This window comes from Hyperolius riggenbachi, chromosome 2 (genome assembly GCF_040937935.1).
Source record: "Hyperolius riggenbachi isolate aHypRig1 chromosome 2, aHypRig1.pri, whole genome shotgun sequence".
Classification (NCBI taxonomy): domain Eukaryota; kingdom Metazoa; phylum Chordata; class Amphibia; order Anura; family Hyperoliidae; genus Hyperolius; species Hyperolius riggenbachi.
The window spans coordinates 155,307,891-155,321,357 of record NC_090647.1 but is presented as its reverse complement, the minus strand read 5'-3'; the positions used below and the strand labels follow the sequence as shown (position 1 = coordinate 155,321,357).

Below are 13,467 nucleotides of genomic sequence, written 5' to 3'. Positions count from 1 at the left end.
AAACCCAAAAAAACGCCTGCAGCACCTGGGGTTCACAGCCGGTCTCCCATGCAGCTACTAACCAGGCCTGAAAGCCGCTTAGCTTCCGCGATCTGACGAGAGCGGGCACTTTCGGCTTAGTGTGGCCACAGGCAAACTCCAAGGCGCCGTTTCGGCGCCTTGAAGGTGAGGCTTCCCACGCGTGCTCATAGCCATTGGGCCTCAAACCCAAAAAAACGCCTGCAGCACCTGGGGTTCACAGCCAGTCTCCCATGCAGCTACTAACCAGGCCTGAAGCCGCTTAGCTTCCGCGATCTGACGAGAGCGGGCGCTTTCGGCTTAGTGTGGCCGCAGGCAAACTCCAAGGCGCCGTTTCGGCGCCTTGAAGGTGAGGCTTCCCACGCGTGCTCATAGCCATTGGGCCTCAAACCCAAAAAAACGCCTGCAGCACCTGGGGTTCACAGCCGGTCTCCCATGCAGCTACTAACCAGGCCTGAAGCCGCTTAGCTTCCGCAATCTGACGAGAGCGGGCGCTTTCGGCTTAGTGTGGCCGCAGGCAAACTCCAAGGCGCCGTTCCGGCGCCTTGAAGGTGAGGCTTCCCACGCGTGCTCATAGCCATTGGGCCTCAAACCCAAAAAAACGCCTGCAGCACCTGGGGTTCACAGCCGGTCTCCCATGCAGCTACTAACCAGGCCTGAAGCCGCTTAGCTTCCGCGATCTGACGAGAGCGGGCGCTTTCGGCTTAGTGTGGCCGCAGGCAAACTCCAAGGCGCCGTTTCGGCGCCTTGAAGGTGAGGCTTCCCACGCGTGCTCATAGCCATTGGGCCTCAAACCCAAAAAAACGCCTGCAGCACCTGGGGTTCACAGCCGGTCTCCCATGCAGCTACTAACCAGGCCTGAAGCCGCTTAGCTTCCGCGATCTGACGAGAGCGGGCGCTTTCGGCTTAGTGTGGCCGCAGGCAAACTCCAAGGCGCCGTTTCGGCGCCTTGAAGGTGAGGCTTCCCACGCGTGCTCATAGCCATTGGGCCTCAAACCCAAAAAAACGCCTGCAGCACCTGGGGTTCACAGCCGGTCTCCCATGCAGCTACTAACCAGGCCTGAAGCCGCTTAGCTTCCGCGATCTGACGAGAGCGGGCGCTTTCGGCTTAGTGTGGCCGCAGGCAAACTCCAAGGCGCCGTTTCGGCGCCTTGAAGGTGAGGCTTCCCACGCGTGCTCATAGCCATTGGGCCTCAAACCCAAAAAAAACGCCTGCAGCACCTGGGGTTCACAGCCGGTCTCCCATGCAGCTACTAACCAGGCCTGAAGCCGCTTAGCTTCCGCGATATGACGAGAGCGGGCGCTTTCGGCTTAGTGTGGCCGCAGGCAAACTCCAAGGCGCCGTTTCGGCGCCTTGAAGGTGAGGCTTCCCACGCGTGCTCATAGCCATTGGGCCTCAAACCCAAAAAAACGCCTGCAGCACCTGGGGTTCACAGCCGGTCTCCCATGCAGCTACTAACCAGGCCTGAAGCCGCTTAGCTTCCGCGATCTGACGAGAGCGGGCGCTTTCGGCTTAGTGTGGCCGCAGGCAAACTCCAAGGCGCCGTTTCGGCGCCTTGAAGGTGAGGCTTCCCACGCGTGCTCATAGCCATTGGGCCTCAAACCCAAAAAAACACCTGCAGCACCTGGGGTTCACAGCCGGTCTCCCAAGCAGCTACTAACCAGGCCTGAAGCCGCTTAGCTTCCGCGATCTGACGAGAGCGGGCGCTTTCGGCTTAGTGTGGCCGCAGGCAAAATCCAAGGCGCCGGTGAGGCTTCCCACGCGTGCTCATAGCCATTGGGCCTCAAACCCAAAAAAACGCCTGCAGCACCTGGGGTTCACAGCCGGTCTCCCATGCAGCTACTAACCAGGCCTGAAGCCGCTTAGCTTCCGCGATCTGACGAGAGCGGGCGCTTTCGGCTTAGTGTGGCCGCAGGCAAACTCCAAGGCGCCGTTTCGGCGCCTTGAAGGTGAGGCTTCCCACGCGTGCTCATAGCCATTGGGCCTCAAACCCAAAAAAACGCCTGCAGCACCTGGGGTTCACAGCCGGTCTCCCATGCAGCTACTAACCAGGCCTGAAGCCGCTTAGCTTCCGCGATCTGACGAGAGCGGGCGCTTTCGGGTTAGTGTGGCCGCAGGCAAACTCCAAGGCGCCGTTCCGGCGCCTTGAAGGTGAGGCTTCCCACGCGTGCTCATAGCCATTGGGCCTCAAACCCAAAAAAACGCCTGCAGCACCTGGGGTTCACAGCCGGTCTCCCATGCAGCTACTAACCAGGCCTGAAGCCGCTTAGCTTCCGCAATCTGACGAGAGCGGGCGCTTTCAGGTTAGTGTGGCCGCAGGCAAACTCCAAGGCGCCGTTCCGGCGCCTTGAAGGTGAGGCTTCCCACGCGTGCTCATAGCCATTGGGCCTCAAACCCAAAAAAACGCCTGCAGCACCTGGGGTTCACAGCCGGTCTCCCATGCAGCTACTAACCAGGCCTGAAGCCGCTTAGCTTCCGCGATCTGACGAGAGCGGGCGCTTTCGGCTTAGTGTGGCCGCAGGCAAACTCCAAGGCGCCGTTTCGGCGCCTTGAAGGTGAGGCTTCCCACGCGTGCTCATAGCCATTGGGCCTCAAACCCAAAAAAACGCCTGCAGCACCTGGGGTTCACAGCCGGTCTCCCATGCAGCTACTAACCAGGCCTGAAGCCGCTTAGCTTCCACGATCTGACGAGAGCGGGCGCTTTCGGCTTAGTGTGGCCGCAGGCAAACTCCAAGGCGCCGTTTCGGCGCCTTGAAGGTGAGGCTTCCCACGCGTGCTCATAGCCATTGGGCCTCAAACCCAAAAAAACGCCTGCAGCACCTGGGGTTCACAGCCGGTGTCCCATGCAGCTACTAACCAGGCCTGAAGCCGCTTAGCTTCCGCGATCTGACGAGAGCGGGCGCTTTCGGCTTAGTGTGGCCGCAGGCAAACTCCAAGGCTCCGTTTCGGCGCCTTGAAGGTGAGGCTTCCCACGCGTGCTCATAGCCATTGGGCCTCAAACCCAAAAAAACGCCTGCAGCACCTGGGGTTCACAGCCGGTCTCCCATGCAGCTACTAACCAGGCCTGAAAGCCGCTTAGCTTCCGCGATCTGACGAGAGCGGGCGCTTTCGGCTTAGTGCGGCCGCAGGCAAACTCCAAGGCGCCGTTTCGGCGCCTTGAAGGTGAGGCTTCCCACGCGTGCTCATAGCCATTGGGCCTCAAACCCAAAAAAGCGCCTGCAGCACCTGGGGTTCACAGCCGGTCTCCCATGCAGCTACTAACCAGGCCTGAAGCCGCTTAGCTTCCGCGATCTGACGAGAGCGGGCGCTTTCGGCTTAGTGTGGCCGCAGGCAAACTCCAAGGCGCCGTTTCGGCGCCTTGAAGGTGAGGCTTCCCACGCGTGCTCATAGCCATTGGGCCTCAAACCCAAAAAAAACGCCTGCAGCACCTGGGGTTCACAGCCGGTCTCCCATGCAGCTACTAACCAGGCCTGAAGCCGCTTAGCTTCCGCGATCTGACGAGAGCGGGCGCTTTCGGCTTAGTGTGGCCGCAGGCAAACTCCAAGGCGCCGTTTCGGCGCCTTGAAGGTGAGGCTTCCCACGCGTGCTCATAGCCATTGGGCCTCAAACCCAAAAAAACGCCTGCAGCACCTGGGGTTCACAGCCGGTCTCCCATGCAGCTACTAACCAGGCCTGAAGCCGCTTAGCTTCCGCGATCTGACGAGAGCGGGCGCTTTCGGCTTAGTGTGGCCGCAGGTAAACTCCAAGGCGCCGTTCCGGCGCCTTGAAGGTGAGGCTTCTCACGCGTGCTCATAGCCATTGGGCCTCAAACCCAAAAAAACGCCTGCAGCACCTGGGGTTCACAGCCGGTCTCCCATGCAGCTACTAACCAGGCCTGAAGCCGCTTAGCTTCCGCGATCTGACGAGAGCGGGCGCTTTCGGCTTAGTGTGGCCGCAGGCAAACTCCAAGGCGCCGTTTCGGCGCCTTGAAGGTGAGGCTTCCCACGCGTGCTCATAGCCATTGGGCCTCAAACCCAAAAAAACGCCTGCAGCACCTGGGGTTCACAGCCGGTCTCCCATGCAGCTACTAACCAGGCCTGAAGCCGCTTAGCTTCCGCGATCTGACGAGAGCGGGCGCTTTCGGCTTAGTGTGGCCGCAGGCAAACTCCAAGGTGCCGTTCCGGCGCCTTGAAGGTGAGGCTTTCCACGCGTGCTCATAACCATTGGGCCTCAAACCCAAAAAAACGCCTGCAGCACCTGGGGTTCACAGCCGGTCTCCCATGCAGCTACTAACCAGGCCTGAAGCCGCTTAGCTTCCGCGATCTGACGAGAGCGGGCGCTTTCGGTTTAGTGTGGCCGCAGGCAAACTCCAAGGCGCCGTTTCGGCGCCTTGAAGGTGAGGCTTCCCACGCGTGCTCATAGCCATTGGGCCTCAAACCCAAAAAACCGCCTGCAGCACCTGGGGTTCACAGCCGGTCTCCCATGCAGCTACTAACCAGGCCTGAAGCCGCTTAGCTTCCGCGATCTGACGAGAGCGGGCGCTTTCGGCTTAGTGTGGCCGCAGGCAAACTCCAAGGCGCCGTTTCGGCGCCTTGAAGGTGAGGCTTCCCACGCGTGCTCATAGCCATTGGGCCTCAAACCCTAAAAAACGCCTGCAGCACCTGGGGTTCACAGCCGGTCTCCCATGCAGCTACTAACCAGGCCTGAAGCCGCTTAGCTTCCGCGATCTGACAAGAGCGGGCGCTTTCGGCTTAGTGTGGCCGCAGGCAAACTCCAAGGCTCCGTTTCGGCGCCTTGAAGGTGAGGCTTCCCACGCGTGCTCATAGCCATTGGGCCTCAAACCCAAAAAAACGCCTGCAGCACCTGGGGTTCACAGCCGGTCTCCCATGCAGCTACTAGCCAGGCCTGAAGCCGCTTAGCTTCCGCGATCTGACGAGAGCGGGCGCTTTCGGCTTAGTGTGGCCGCAGGCAAACTCCAAGGCGCCGTTCCGGCGCCTTGAAGGTGAGGCTTCCCACGCGTGCTCATAGCCATTGGGCCTCAAACCCAAAAAAACACCTGCAGCACCTGGGGTTCACAGCCGGTCTCCCATGCAGCTACTAACCAGGCCTGAAGCCGCTTAGCTTCCGCAATCTGACGAGAGCGGGCGCTTTCGGCTTAGTGTGGCCGCAGGCAAACTCCAAGGCGCCGTTTCGGCGCCTTGAAGGTGAGGCTTCCCACGCGTGCTCATAGCCATTGGGCCTCAAACCCAAAAAAAACGCCTGCAGCACCTGGGGTTCACAGCCGGTCTCCCATGCAGCTACTAACCAGGCCTGAAGCCGCTTAGCTTACGCGATCTGACGAGAGCGGGCGCTTTCGGCTTAGTGTGGCCGCAGGCAAACTCCAATGCGCCGTTTCGGCGCCTTGAAGGTGAGGCTTCCCACGCGTGCTCATAGCCATTGGGCCTCAAACCCAAAAAAACGCCTGCAGCACCTGGGGTTCACAGCCGGTCTTCCATGCAGCTACTAACCAGGCCTGAAGCCGCTTAGCTTCCGCGATCTGACGAGAGCGGGCGCTTTTGGCTTAGTGTGGCCGCAGGCAAACTCCAAGGCGCCGTTTCGGCGCCTTGAAGGTGAGGCTTCCCACGCGTGCTCATAGCCATTGGGCCTCAAACCCTAAAAAACGCCTGCAGCACCTGGGGTTCACAGCCGGTCTCCCATGCAGCTACTAACCAGGCCTGAAGCCGCTTAGCTTCCACGATCTGACGAGAGCGGGCGCTTTCGGCTTAGTGTGGCCGCAGGAAAACTCCAAGGCGCCGTTTCGGCGCCTTGAAGGTGAGGCTTCCCACGCGTGCTCATAGCCATTGGGCCTCAAACCCAAAAAAACACCTGCAGCACCTGGGGTTCACAGCCGGTCTCCCATGCAGCTACTAACCAGGCCTGAAGCCGCTTAGCTTCCGCGATCTGACGAGAGCGGGCGCTTTCGGCTTAGTGTGGCCGCAGGCAAACTCCAATGCGCCGTTTCGGCGCCTTGAAGGTGAGGCTTCCCACGCGTGCTCATAGCCATTGGGCCTCAAACCCAAAAAAACGCCTGCAGCACCTGGGGTTCACAGCCAGTCTCCCATGCAGCTACTAACCAGGCCTGAAGCCGCTTAGCTTCCGCGATCTGACGAGAGCGGGCGCTTTCGGCTTAGTGTGGCCGCAGGCAAACTCCAAGGCGCCGTTTCGGCGCCTTGAAGGTGAGGCTTCCCACGCGTGCTCATAGCCATTGGGCCTCAAACCCCAAAAAACGCCTGCAGCACCTGGGGTTCACAGCCGGTCTCCCATGCAGCAACTAACCAGGCCTGAAGCCGCTTAGCTTCCGCGATCTGACGAGAGCGGGCGCTTTCGGCTTAGTGTGGCCGCAGGCAAACTCCAAGGCTCCGTTTCGGCGCCTTGAAGGTGAGGCTTCCCACGCGTGCTCATAGCCATTGGGCCTCAAACCCAAAAAAACGCCTGCAGCACCTGGGGTTCACAGCCGGTCTCCCATGCAGCTACTAACCAGGCCTGAAGCCGCTTAGCTTCCGCGATCTGACGAGAGCGGGCGCTTTCGGCTTAGTGTGGCCGCAGGCAAACTCCAAGGCGCCGTTCCGGTGCCTTGAAGGTGAGGCTTCCCACGCGTGCTCATAGCCATTGGGCCTCAAACCCAAAAAAACGCCTGCAGCACCTGGGGTTCACAGCCGGTCTCCCATGCAGCTACTAACCAGGCCTGAAGCCGCTTAGCTTCCACGATCTGATGAGAGCGGGCGCTTTCGGCTTAGTGTGGCCGCAGGCAAACTCCAAGGCGCCGTTTCGGCGCCTTGAAGGTGAGGCTTCCCACGCGTGCTCATAGCCATTGGGCCTCAAACCCAAAAAAACGCCTGCAGCACCTGGGGTTCACAGCCGGTCTCCCATGCAGCTACTAACCAGGCCTGAAGCCGCTTAGCTTCCGCGATCTGACGAGAGCGGGCGCTTTCGGCTTAGTGTGGCCGCAGGCAAACTCCAATGCGCCGTTTCGGCGCCTTGAAGGTGAGGCTTCCCACGCGTGCTCATAGCCATTGGGCCTCAAACCCAAAAAAACGCCTGCAGCACCTGGGGTTCACAGCCGGTCTTCCATGCAGCTACTAACCAGGCCTGAAGCCGCTTAGCTTCCGCGATCTGACGAGAGCGGGCGCTTTCGGCTTAGTGTGGCCGCAGGCAAACTCCAAGGCGCCGTTTCGGCGCCTTGAAGGTGAGGCTTCCCACGCGTGCTCATAGCCATTGGGCCTCAAACCCAAAAAAACGCCTGCAGCACCTGGAGTTCACAGCCGGTCTCCCATGCAGCTACTAACCAGGCCTGAAGCCGCTTAGCTTCCGCGATCTGACGAGAGCGGGCACTTTCGGCTTAGTGTGGCCGCAGGCAAACTCCAAGGCGCCGTTTCGGCGCCTTGAAGGTGAGGCTTCCCACGCGTGCTCATAGCCATTGGGCCTCAAACCCCAAAAAACGCCTGCAGCACCTGGGGTTCACAGCCGGTCTCCCATGCAGCAACTAACCAGGCCTGAAGCCGCTTAGCTTCCGCGATCTGACGAGAGCGGGCGCTTTCGGCTTAGTGTGGCCGCAGGCAAACTCCAAGGCTCCGTTTCGGCGCCTTGAAGGTGAGGCTTCCCACGCGTGCTCATAGCCATTGGGCCTCAAACCCAAAAAAACGCCTGCAGCACCTGGGGTTCACAGCCGGTCTCCCATGCAGCTACTAACCAGGCCTGAAGCCGCTTAGCTTCCGCGATCTGACGAGAGCGGGCGCTTTCGGCTTAGTGTGGCCGCAGGCAAACTCCAAGGCGCCATTCCGGTGCCTTGAAGGTGAGGCTTCCCACGCGTGCTCATAGCCATTGGGCCTCAAACCCAAAAAAACGCCTGCAGCACCTGGGGTTCACAGCCGGTCTCCCATACAGCTACTAACCAGGCCTGAAGCCGCTTAGCTTCCACGATTTGACGAGAGCGGGCGCTTTCGGCTTAGTGTGGCCGCAGGCAAACTCCAAGGCGCCGTTTCGGCGCCTTGAAGGTGAGGCTTCCCACGCGTGCTCATAGCCATTGGGCCTCAAACCCAAAAAAACGCCTGCAGCACCTGGGGTTCACAGCCGGTCTCCCATGCAGCTACTAACCAGGCCTGAAGCCGCTTAGCTTCCGCGATCTGACGAGAGCGGGCGCTTTCGGCTTAGTGTGGCCGCAGGCAAACTCCAAGGCGCCGTTTCGGCGCCTTGAAGGTGAGGCTTCCCACGCGTGCTCATAGCCATTGGGCCTCAAACCCAAAAAAAACGCCTGCAGCACCTGGGGTTCACAGCCAGTCTCCCATGCAGCTACTAACCAGGCCTGAAGCCGCTTAGCTTCCGCGATCTGACGAGAGCGGGCGCTTTCGGCTTAGTGTGGCCGCAGGCAAACTCCAAAGCGCCGTTTCGGCGCCTTGAAGGTGAGGCTTCCCACGCGTGCTCATAGCCATTGGGCCTCAAACCCAAAAAAACGCCTGCAGCCCCTGGGGTTCACAGCCGGTCTCCCATGCAGCTACTAACCAGGCCTGAAGCCGCATAGCTTCCGCGATCTGACGAGAGCGGGCGCTTTCGGCTTAGTGTGGCCGCAGGCAAACTCCAAAGCGCCGTTTCGGCGCCTTGAAGGTGAGGCTTCCCACGCGTGCTCATAGCCATTGGGCCTCAAACCCAAAAAAAACGCCTGCAGCACCTGGGGTTCACAGCCGGTCTCCCATGCAGCTACTAACCAGGCCTGAAGCCGCTTAGCTTCCGCGATCTGACGAGAGCGGGCGCTTTCGGCTTAGTGTGGCCGCAGGCAAACTCCAAGGCTCCGTTTCGGCGCCTTGAAGGTGAGGCTTCCCACGCGTGCTCATAGCCATTGGGCCTCAAACCCAAAAAAACGCCTGCAGCACCTGGGGTTCACAGCCGGTCTCCCATGCAGCTACTAACCAGGCCTGAAGCCGCTTAGCTTCCGCGATCTGACGAGAGCGGGCGCTTTCGGCTTAGTGTGGCCGCAGGCAAACTCCAAGGCGCCGTTCCGGCGCCTTGAAGGTGAGGCTTCCCACGCGTGCTCATAGCCATTGGGCCTCAAACCCAAAAAAACGCCTGCAGCACCTGGGGTTCACAGCCGGTCTCCCATGCAGCTACTAACCAGGCCTGAAGCCGCTTAGCTTCCGCGATCTGACGAGAGCGGGCGCTTTCGGCTTAGTGTGGCCGCAGGCAAACTCCAAGGCGCCGTTTCGGCGCCTTGAAGGTGAGGCTTCCCACGCGTGCTCATAGCCATTGGGCCTCAAACCCAAAAAAACGCCTGCAGCACCTGGGGTTCACAGCCGGTCTCCCATGCAGCTACTAACCAGGCCTGAAGCCGCTTAGCTTACGCGATCTGACGAGAGCGGGCGCTTTCGGCTTAGTGTGGCCGCAGGCAAACTCCAATGCGCCGTTTCGGCGCCTTGAAGGTGAGGCTTCCCACGCGTGCTCATAGCCATTGGGCCTCAAACCCAAAAAAACGCCTGCAGCACCTGGGGTTCACAGCCGGTCTCCCATGCAGCTACTAACCAGGCCTGAAGCCGCTTAGCTTCCGCGATCTGACGAGAGCGGGCGCTTTCGGCTTAGTGTGGCCGCAGGTAAACTCCAAGGCGCCGTTCCGGCGCCTTGAAGGTGAGGCTTCTCACGCGTGCTCATAGCCATTGGGCCTCAAACCCAAAAAAACGCCTGCAGCACCTGGGGTTCACAGCCGGTCTCCCATGCAGCTACTAACCAGGCCTGAAGCCGCTTAGCTTCCGCGATCTGACGAGAGCGGGCGCTTTCGGCTTAGTGTGGCCGCAGGCAAACTCCAAGGCGCCGTTTCGGCGCCTTGAAGGTGAGGCTTCCCACGCGTGCTCATAGCCATTGGGCCTCAAACCCAAAAAAACGCCTGCAGCACCTGGGGTTCACAGCCGGTCTCCCATGCAGCTACTAACCAGGCCTGAAGCCGCTTAGCTTCCGCGATCTGACGAGAGCGGGCGCTTTCGGCTTAGTGTGGCCGCAGGCAACCTCCAGGGCGCCGTTTCGGCGCCTTGAAGGTGAGGCTTCCCACGCGTGCTCATAGCCATTGGGCCTCAAACCCAAAAAAACGCCTGCAGCACCTGGGGTTCACAGCCGGTCTCCCATACAGCTACTAACCAGGCCTGAAGCCGCTTAGCTTCCACGATTTGACGAGAGCGGGCGCTTTCGGCTTAGTGTGGCCGCAGGCAAACTCCAAGGCGCCGTTTCGGCGCCTTGAAGGTGAGGCTTCCCACGCGTGCTCAAAGCCATTGGGCCTCAAACCCAAAAAAAACGCCTGCAGCACCTGGGGTTCACAGCCGGTCTCCCATGCAGCTACTAACCAGGCCTGAAGCCGCTTAGCTTCCGCGATCTGACGAGAGCGGGCGCTTTCGGCTTAGTGTGGCCGCAGGCAAACTCCAAGGCGCCGTTTCGGCGCCTTGAAGGTGAGGCTTCCCACGCGTGCTCATAGCCATTGGGCCTCAAACCCAAAAAAACGCCTGCAGCACCTGGGGTTCACAGCCGGTCTCCCATGCAGCTACTAACCAGGCCTGAAGCCGCTTAGCTTCCGCGATCTGACGAGAGCGGGCGCTTTCGGCTTAGTGTGGCCGCAGGCAAACTCCAAAGCGCCGTTTCGGCGCCTTGAAGGTGAGGCTTCCCACGCGTGCTCATAGCCATTGGGCCTCAAACCCAAAAAAACGCCTGCAGCCCCTGGGGTTCACAGCCGGTCTCCCATGCAGCTACTAACCAGGCCTGAAGCCGCATAGCTTCCGCGATCTGACGAGAGCGGGCGCTTTCGGCTTAGTGTGGCCGCAGGCAAACTCCAAAGCGCCGTTTCGGCGCCTTGAAGGTGAGGCTTCCCACGCGTGCTCATAGCCATTGGGCCTCAAACCCAAAAAAACGCCTGCAGCACCTGGGGTTCACAGCCGGTCTCCCATGCAGCTACTAACCAGGCCTGAAGCCGCTTAGCTTCCGCGATCTGACGAGAGCGGGCGCTTTCGGCTTAGTGTGGCCGCAGGCAAACTCCAAGGCTCCGTTTCGGCGCCTTGAAGGTGAGGCTTCCCACGCGTGCTCATAGCCATTGGGCCTCAAACCCAAAAAAACGCCTGCAGCACCTGGGGTTCATAGCCGGTCTCCCATGCAGCTACTAACCAGGCCTGAAGCCGCTTAGCTTCCGCGATCTGACGAGAGCGGGCGCTTTCGGCTTAGTGTGGCCGCAGGCAAACTCCAAGGCGCCGTTCCGGCGCCTTGAAGGTGAGGCTTCCCACGCGTGCTCATAGCCATTGGGCCTCAAACCCAAAAAAAACGCCTGCAGCACCTGGGGTTCACAGCCGGTCTCCCATGCAGCTACTAACCAGGCCTGAAGCCGCTTAGCTTCCGCGATCTGACGAGAGCGGGCGCTTTCGGCTTAGTGTGGCCGCAGGCAAACTCCAAGGCGCCGTTTCGGCGCCTTGAAGGTGAGGCTTCCCACGCGTGCTCATAGCCATTGGGCCTCAAACCCAAAAAAACGCCTGCAGCACCTGGGGTTCACAGCCGGTCTCCCATGCAGCTACTAACCAGGCCTGAAGCCGCTTAGCTTACGCGATCTGACAAGAGCGGGCGCTTTCGGCTTAGTGTGGCCGCAGGCAAACTCCAATGCGCCGTTTCGGCGCCTTGAAGGTGAGGCTTCCCACGCGTGCTCATAGCCATTGGGCCTCAAACCCAAAAAAACGCCTGCAGCACCTGGGGTTCACAGCCGGTCTCCCATGCAGCTACTAACCAGGCCTGAAGCCGCTTAGCTTCCGCGATCTGACGAGAGCGGGCGCTTTCGGCTTAGTGTGGCCGCAGGTAAACTCCAAGGCGCCGTTCCGGCGCCTTGAAGGTGAGGCTTCTCACGCGTGCTCATAGCCATTGGGCCTCAAACCCAAAAAAACGCCTGCAGCACCTGGGGTTCACAGCCGGTCTCCCATGCAGCTACTAACCAGGCCTGAAGCCGCTTAGCTTCCGCGATCTGACGAGAGCGGGCGCTTTCGGCTTACTGTGGCCGCAGGCAAACTCCAAGGCGCCGTTTCGGCGCCTTGAAGGTGAGGCTTCCCACGCGTGCTCATAGCCATTGGGCCTCAAACCCAAAAAAACGCCTGCAGCACCTGGGGTTCACAGCCGGTCTCCCATGCAGCTACTAACCAGGCCTGAAGCCGCTTAGCTTCCGCGATCTGACGAGAGCGGGCGCTTTCGGCTTAGTGTGGCCGCAGGCAACCTCCAGGGCGCCGTTCCGGCGCCTTGAAGGTGAGGCTTCCCACGCGTGCTCATAGCCATTGGGCCTCAAACCCAAAACAATGCCTGCAGCACCTGGGGTTCACAGCCGGTCTCCCATGCAGCTACTAACCAGGCCTGAAGCCGCTTAGCTTCCGCGATCTGACGAGAGCGGGCGCTTTCGGCTTAGTGTGGCCGCAGGCAACCTCCAAGGCGCCGTTCCGGCGCCTTAAAGGTGAGGCTTCCCACGCGTGCTCATAGCCATTGGGCCTCAAACCCAAAACAACGCCTGCAGCACCTGGGGTTCACAGCCGGTCTCCCATGCAGCTACTAACCAGGCCTGAAGCCGCTTAGCTTCCGCGATCTGACGAGAGCGGGCGCTTTCGGCTTAGTGTGGCCGCAGGCAACCTCCAAGGCGCCGTTCCGGCGCCTTGAAGGTGAGGCTTCCCACGCGTGCTCATAGCCATTGGGCCTCAAACCCAAAACAACGCCTGCAGCACCTGGGGTTCACAGCCGGTCTCCCATGCAGCTACTAACCAGGCCTGAAGCCGCTTAGCTTCCGCGATCTGACGAGAGCGGGCGCTTTCGGCTTAGTGTGGCCGCAGGCAAACTCCAAAGCGCCGTTTCGGCGCCTTGAAGGTGAGGCTTCCCACGCGTGCTCATAGCCATTGGGCCTCAAACCCAAAAAAACGCCTGCAGCCCCTGGGGTTCACAGCCGGTCTCCCATGCAGCTACTAACCAGGCCTGAAGCCGCATAGCTTCCGCGATCTGACGAGAGCGGGCGCTTTCGGCTTAGTGTGGCCGCAGGCAAACTCCAAAGCGCCGTTTCGGCGCCTTGAAGGTGAGGCTTCCCACGCGTGCTCATAGCCATTGGGCCTCAAACCCAAAAAAAACGCCTGCAGCACCTGGGGTTCACAGCCGGTCTCCCATGCAGCTACTAACCAGGCCTGAAGCCGCTTAGCTTCCGCGATCTGACGAGAGCGGGCGCTTTCGGCTTAGTGTGGCCGCAGGCAAACTCCAAGGCTCCGTTTCGGCGCCTTGAAGGTGAGGCTTCCCACGCGTGCTCATAGCCATTGGGCCTCAAACCCAAAAAAAACGCCTGCAGCACCTGGGGTTCACAGCCGGTCTCCCATGCAGCTACTAACCAGGCCTGAAGCCGCTTAGCTTCCGCGATCTGACGAGAGCGGGCGCTTTCGGCTTAGTGTGGCCGCAGGCAAACTCCA

At 60.6% G+C, this 13,467-nt stretch overlaps 31 non-coding genes and 36 pseudogenes across 31 annotated transcripts; all 67 read right to left on the bottom strand.

Moving 5' to 3' along the window:
- Positions 1-13: 13 nt before the first annotated feature.
- On the bottom strand, positions 14-133 carry LOC137550576 (5S ribosomal RNA; annotated as a pseudogene).
- Positions 134-216: 83 nt separating this feature from the next.
- On the bottom strand, positions 217-335 carry LOC137558411 (5S ribosomal RNA; annotated as a pseudogene).
- An 83-nt stretch (positions 336-418) lies between these two features.
- LOC137558853 (5S ribosomal RNA) lies at positions 419-537 on the bottom strand (annotated as a pseudogene).
- Positions 538-620: 83 nt separating this feature from the next.
- Positions 621-739, bottom strand: LOC137556204 (5S ribosomal RNA). The gene has a single exon (XR_011028862.1). It is a non-coding gene; the product is annotated as a 5S ribosomal RNA (ribosomal RNA).
- An 83-nt stretch (positions 740-822) lies between these two features.
- LOC137556203 (5S ribosomal RNA) lies at positions 823-941 on the bottom strand. Its single transcript, XR_011028861.1, has one exon. It is a non-coding gene; the product is annotated as a 5S ribosomal RNA (ribosomal RNA).
- An 83-nt stretch (positions 942-1,024) lies between these two features.
- On the bottom strand, positions 1,025-1,143 carry LOC137556202 (5S ribosomal RNA). The gene has a single exon (XR_011028860.1). It is a non-coding gene; the product is annotated as a 5S ribosomal RNA (ribosomal RNA).
- Positions 1,144-1,227: 84 nt separating this feature from the next.
- On the bottom strand, positions 1,228-1,346 carry LOC137549389 (5S ribosomal RNA; annotated as a pseudogene).
- Positions 1,347-1,429: 83 nt separating this feature from the next.
- On the bottom strand, positions 1,430-1,548 carry LOC137556199 (5S ribosomal RNA). Its single transcript, XR_011028858.1, has one exon. It is a non-coding gene; the product is annotated as a 5S ribosomal RNA (ribosomal RNA).
- An 83-nt stretch (positions 1,549-1,631) lies between these two features.
- LOC137558921 (5S ribosomal RNA) lies at positions 1,632-1,750 on the bottom strand (annotated as a pseudogene).
- A 67-nt stretch (positions 1,751-1,817) lies between these two features.
- Positions 1,818-1,936, bottom strand: LOC137556198 (5S ribosomal RNA). The gene has a single exon (XR_011028857.1). It is a non-coding gene; the product is annotated as a 5S ribosomal RNA (ribosomal RNA).
- Positions 1,937-2,019: 83 nt separating this feature from the next.
- Positions 2,020-2,138, bottom strand: LOC137559319 (5S ribosomal RNA; annotated as a pseudogene).
- An 83-nt stretch (positions 2,139-2,221) lies between these two features.
- On the bottom strand, positions 2,222-2,340 carry LOC137551027 (5S ribosomal RNA; annotated as a pseudogene).
- An 83-nt stretch (positions 2,341-2,423) lies between these two features.
- LOC137556197 (5S ribosomal RNA) lies at positions 2,424-2,542 on the bottom strand. Its single transcript, XR_011028856.1, has one exon. It is a non-coding gene; the product is annotated as a 5S ribosomal RNA (ribosomal RNA).
- Positions 2,543-2,625: 83 nt separating this feature from the next.
- On the bottom strand, positions 2,626-2,744 carry LOC137558706 (5S ribosomal RNA; annotated as a pseudogene).
- Positions 2,745-2,827: 83 nt separating this feature from the next.
- LOC137557943 (5S ribosomal RNA) lies at positions 2,828-2,946 on the bottom strand (annotated as a pseudogene).
- An 83-nt stretch (positions 2,947-3,029) lies between these two features.
- On the bottom strand, positions 3,030-3,149 carry LOC137549747 (5S ribosomal RNA; annotated as a pseudogene).
- An 83-nt stretch (positions 3,150-3,232) lies between these two features.
- LOC137556196 (5S ribosomal RNA) lies at positions 3,233-3,351 on the bottom strand. Its single transcript, XR_011028855.1, has one exon. It is a non-coding gene; the product is annotated as a 5S ribosomal RNA (ribosomal RNA).
- Positions 3,352-3,435: 84 nt separating this feature from the next.
- On the bottom strand, positions 3,436-3,554 carry LOC137556195 (5S ribosomal RNA). Its single transcript, XR_011028854.1, has one exon. It is a non-coding gene; the product is annotated as a 5S ribosomal RNA (ribosomal RNA).
- Positions 3,555-3,637: 83 nt separating this feature from the next.
- On the bottom strand, positions 3,638-3,756 carry LOC137558183 (5S ribosomal RNA; annotated as a pseudogene).
- Positions 3,757-3,839: 83 nt separating this feature from the next.
- LOC137556194 (5S ribosomal RNA) lies at positions 3,840-3,958 on the bottom strand. The gene has a single exon (XR_011028853.1). It is a non-coding gene; the product is annotated as a 5S ribosomal RNA (ribosomal RNA).
- An 83-nt stretch (positions 3,959-4,041) lies between these two features.
- On the bottom strand, positions 4,042-4,160 carry LOC137556193 (5S ribosomal RNA). The gene has a single exon (XR_011028852.1). It is a non-coding gene; the product is annotated as a 5S ribosomal RNA (ribosomal RNA).
- Positions 4,161-4,243: 83 nt separating this feature from the next.
- Positions 4,244-4,362, bottom strand: LOC137558555 (5S ribosomal RNA; annotated as a pseudogene).
- Positions 4,363-4,445: 83 nt separating this feature from the next.
- On the bottom strand, positions 4,446-4,564 carry LOC137556192 (5S ribosomal RNA). The gene has a single exon (XR_011028851.1). It is a non-coding gene; the product is annotated as a 5S ribosomal RNA (ribosomal RNA).
- Positions 4,565-4,647: 83 nt separating this feature from the next.
- LOC137559288 (5S ribosomal RNA) lies at positions 4,648-4,766 on the bottom strand (annotated as a pseudogene).
- Positions 4,767-4,849: 83 nt separating this feature from the next.
- Positions 4,850-4,968, bottom strand: LOC137556707 (5S ribosomal RNA). The gene has a single exon (XR_011029347.1). It is a non-coding gene; the product is annotated as a 5S ribosomal RNA (ribosomal RNA).
- Positions 4,969-5,051: 83 nt separating this feature from the next.
- Positions 5,052-5,170, bottom strand: LOC137548315 (5S ribosomal RNA; annotated as a pseudogene).
- An 84-nt stretch (positions 5,171-5,254) lies between these two features.
- LOC137547742 (5S ribosomal RNA) lies at positions 5,255-5,373 on the bottom strand (annotated as a pseudogene).
- An 83-nt stretch (positions 5,374-5,456) lies between these two features.
- On the bottom strand, positions 5,457-5,575 carry LOC137549022 (5S ribosomal RNA; annotated as a pseudogene).
- An 83-nt stretch (positions 5,576-5,658) lies between these two features.
- Positions 5,659-5,777, bottom strand: LOC137548534 (5S ribosomal RNA; annotated as a pseudogene).
- Positions 5,778-5,860: 83 nt separating this feature from the next.
- Positions 5,861-5,979, bottom strand: LOC137557479 (5S ribosomal RNA; annotated as a pseudogene).
- An 83-nt stretch (positions 5,980-6,062) lies between these two features.
- On the bottom strand, positions 6,063-6,181 carry LOC137558410 (5S ribosomal RNA; annotated as a pseudogene).
- Positions 6,182-6,264: 83 nt separating this feature from the next.
- LOC137547528 (5S ribosomal RNA) lies at positions 6,265-6,383 on the bottom strand (annotated as a pseudogene).
- An 83-nt stretch (positions 6,384-6,466) lies between these two features.
- LOC137556191 (5S ribosomal RNA) lies at positions 6,467-6,585 on the bottom strand. The gene has a single exon (XR_011028850.1). It is a non-coding gene; the product is annotated as a 5S ribosomal RNA (ribosomal RNA).
- An 83-nt stretch (positions 6,586-6,668) lies between these two features.
- LOC137557587 (5S ribosomal RNA) lies at positions 6,669-6,787 on the bottom strand (annotated as a pseudogene).
- Positions 6,788-6,870: 83 nt separating this feature from the next.
- LOC137556190 (5S ribosomal RNA) lies at positions 6,871-6,989 on the bottom strand. Its single transcript, XR_011028849.1, has one exon. It is a non-coding gene; the product is annotated as a 5S ribosomal RNA (ribosomal RNA).
- Positions 6,990-7,072: 83 nt separating this feature from the next.
- On the bottom strand, positions 7,073-7,191 carry LOC137558284 (5S ribosomal RNA; annotated as a pseudogene).
- An 83-nt stretch (positions 7,192-7,274) lies between these two features.
- Positions 7,275-7,393, bottom strand: LOC137557048 (5S ribosomal RNA; annotated as a pseudogene).
- An 83-nt stretch (positions 7,394-7,476) lies between these two features.
- On the bottom strand, positions 7,477-7,595 carry LOC137547527 (5S ribosomal RNA; annotated as a pseudogene).
- Positions 7,596-7,678: 83 nt separating this feature from the next.
- Positions 7,679-7,797, bottom strand: LOC137556188 (5S ribosomal RNA). The gene has a single exon (XR_011028847.1). It is a non-coding gene; the product is annotated as a 5S ribosomal RNA (ribosomal RNA).
- An 83-nt stretch (positions 7,798-7,880) lies between these two features.
- On the bottom strand, positions 7,881-7,999 carry LOC137550039 (5S ribosomal RNA; annotated as a pseudogene).
- Positions 8,000-8,082: 83 nt separating this feature from the next.
- Positions 8,083-8,201, bottom strand: LOC137556187 (5S ribosomal RNA). The gene has a single exon (XR_011028846.1). It is a non-coding gene; the product is annotated as a 5S ribosomal RNA (ribosomal RNA).
- Positions 8,202-8,285: 84 nt separating this feature from the next.
- On the bottom strand, positions 8,286-8,404 carry LOC137558408 (5S ribosomal RNA; annotated as a pseudogene).
- Positions 8,405-8,487: 83 nt separating this feature from the next.
- On the bottom strand, positions 8,488-8,606 carry LOC137549840 (5S ribosomal RNA; annotated as a pseudogene).
- Positions 8,607-8,690: 84 nt separating this feature from the next.
- LOC137556186 (5S ribosomal RNA) lies at positions 8,691-8,809 on the bottom strand. Its single transcript, XR_011028845.1, has one exon. It is a non-coding gene; the product is annotated as a 5S ribosomal RNA (ribosomal RNA).
- Positions 8,810-8,892: 83 nt separating this feature from the next.
- Positions 8,893-9,011, bottom strand: LOC137556185 (5S ribosomal RNA). The gene has a single exon (XR_011028844.1). It is a non-coding gene; the product is annotated as a 5S ribosomal RNA (ribosomal RNA).
- An 83-nt stretch (positions 9,012-9,094) lies between these two features.
- Positions 9,095-9,213, bottom strand: LOC137556184 (5S ribosomal RNA). The gene has a single exon (XR_011028843.1). It is a non-coding gene; the product is annotated as a 5S ribosomal RNA (ribosomal RNA).
- An 83-nt stretch (positions 9,214-9,296) lies between these two features.
- LOC137547741 (5S ribosomal RNA) lies at positions 9,297-9,415 on the bottom strand (annotated as a pseudogene).
- Positions 9,416-9,498: 83 nt separating this feature from the next.
- LOC137558181 (5S ribosomal RNA) lies at positions 9,499-9,617 on the bottom strand (annotated as a pseudogene).
- Positions 9,618-9,700: 83 nt separating this feature from the next.
- LOC137556183 (5S ribosomal RNA) lies at positions 9,701-9,819 on the bottom strand. Its single transcript, XR_011028842.1, has one exon. It is a non-coding gene; the product is annotated as a 5S ribosomal RNA (ribosomal RNA).
- An 83-nt stretch (positions 9,820-9,902) lies between these two features.
- LOC137556182 (5S ribosomal RNA) lies at positions 9,903-10,021 on the bottom strand. The gene has a single exon (XR_011028841.1). It is a non-coding gene; the product is annotated as a 5S ribosomal RNA (ribosomal RNA).
- An 83-nt stretch (positions 10,022-10,104) lies between these two features.
- On the bottom strand, positions 10,105-10,223 carry LOC137550038 (5S ribosomal RNA; annotated as a pseudogene).
- Positions 10,224-10,307: 84 nt separating this feature from the next.
- Positions 10,308-10,426, bottom strand: LOC137556181 (5S ribosomal RNA). Its single transcript, XR_011028840.1, has one exon. It is a non-coding gene; the product is annotated as a 5S ribosomal RNA (ribosomal RNA).
- An 83-nt stretch (positions 10,427-10,509) lies between these two features.
- LOC137556180 (5S ribosomal RNA) lies at positions 10,510-10,628 on the bottom strand. The gene has a single exon (XR_011028839.1). It is a non-coding gene; the product is annotated as a 5S ribosomal RNA (ribosomal RNA).
- An 83-nt stretch (positions 10,629-10,711) lies between these two features.
- Positions 10,712-10,830, bottom strand: LOC137549839 (5S ribosomal RNA; annotated as a pseudogene).
- An 83-nt stretch (positions 10,831-10,913) lies between these two features.
- Positions 10,914-11,032, bottom strand: LOC137556179 (5S ribosomal RNA). The gene has a single exon (XR_011028838.1). It is a non-coding gene; the product is annotated as a 5S ribosomal RNA (ribosomal RNA).
- An 83-nt stretch (positions 11,033-11,115) lies between these two features.
- LOC137557744 (5S ribosomal RNA) lies at positions 11,116-11,234 on the bottom strand (annotated as a pseudogene).
- An 84-nt stretch (positions 11,235-11,318) lies between these two features.
- Positions 11,319-11,437, bottom strand: LOC137556177 (5S ribosomal RNA). Its single transcript, XR_011028836.1, has one exon. It is a non-coding gene; the product is annotated as a 5S ribosomal RNA (ribosomal RNA).
- Positions 11,438-11,520: 83 nt separating this feature from the next.
- Positions 11,521-11,639, bottom strand: LOC137550694 (5S ribosomal RNA; annotated as a pseudogene).
- An 83-nt stretch (positions 11,640-11,722) lies between these two features.
- LOC137558179 (5S ribosomal RNA) lies at positions 11,723-11,841 on the bottom strand (annotated as a pseudogene).
- An 83-nt stretch (positions 11,842-11,924) lies between these two features.
- On the bottom strand, positions 11,925-12,043 carry LOC137548043 (5S ribosomal RNA; annotated as a pseudogene).
- Positions 12,044-12,126: 83 nt separating this feature from the next.
- LOC137556176 (5S ribosomal RNA) lies at positions 12,127-12,245 on the bottom strand. The gene has a single exon (XR_011028835.1). It is a non-coding gene; the product is annotated as a 5S ribosomal RNA (ribosomal RNA).
- An 83-nt stretch (positions 12,246-12,328) lies between these two features.
- On the bottom strand, positions 12,329-12,447 carry LOC137549073 (5S ribosomal RNA). Its single transcript, XR_011026775.1, has one exon. It is a non-coding gene; the product is annotated as a 5S ribosomal RNA (ribosomal RNA).
- Positions 12,448-12,530: 83 nt separating this feature from the next.
- Positions 12,531-12,649, bottom strand: LOC137556175 (5S ribosomal RNA). The gene has a single exon (XR_011028834.1). It is a non-coding gene; the product is annotated as a 5S ribosomal RNA (ribosomal RNA).
- Positions 12,650-12,732: 83 nt separating this feature from the next.
- LOC137556173 (5S ribosomal RNA) lies at positions 12,733-12,851 on the bottom strand. The gene has a single exon (XR_011028833.1). It is a non-coding gene; the product is annotated as a 5S ribosomal RNA (ribosomal RNA).
- An 83-nt stretch (positions 12,852-12,934) lies between these two features.
- LOC137549838 (5S ribosomal RNA) lies at positions 12,935-13,053 on the bottom strand (annotated as a pseudogene).
- An 84-nt stretch (positions 13,054-13,137) lies between these two features.
- Positions 13,138-13,256, bottom strand: LOC137556172 (5S ribosomal RNA). Its single transcript, XR_011028832.1, has one exon. It is a non-coding gene; the product is annotated as a 5S ribosomal RNA (ribosomal RNA).
- Positions 13,257-13,340: 84 nt separating this feature from the next.
- LOC137556171 (5S ribosomal RNA) lies at positions 13,341-13,459 on the bottom strand. The gene has a single exon (XR_011028831.1). It is a non-coding gene; the product is annotated as a 5S ribosomal RNA (ribosomal RNA).
- Positions 13,460-13,467: the final 8 nt, after the last annotated feature.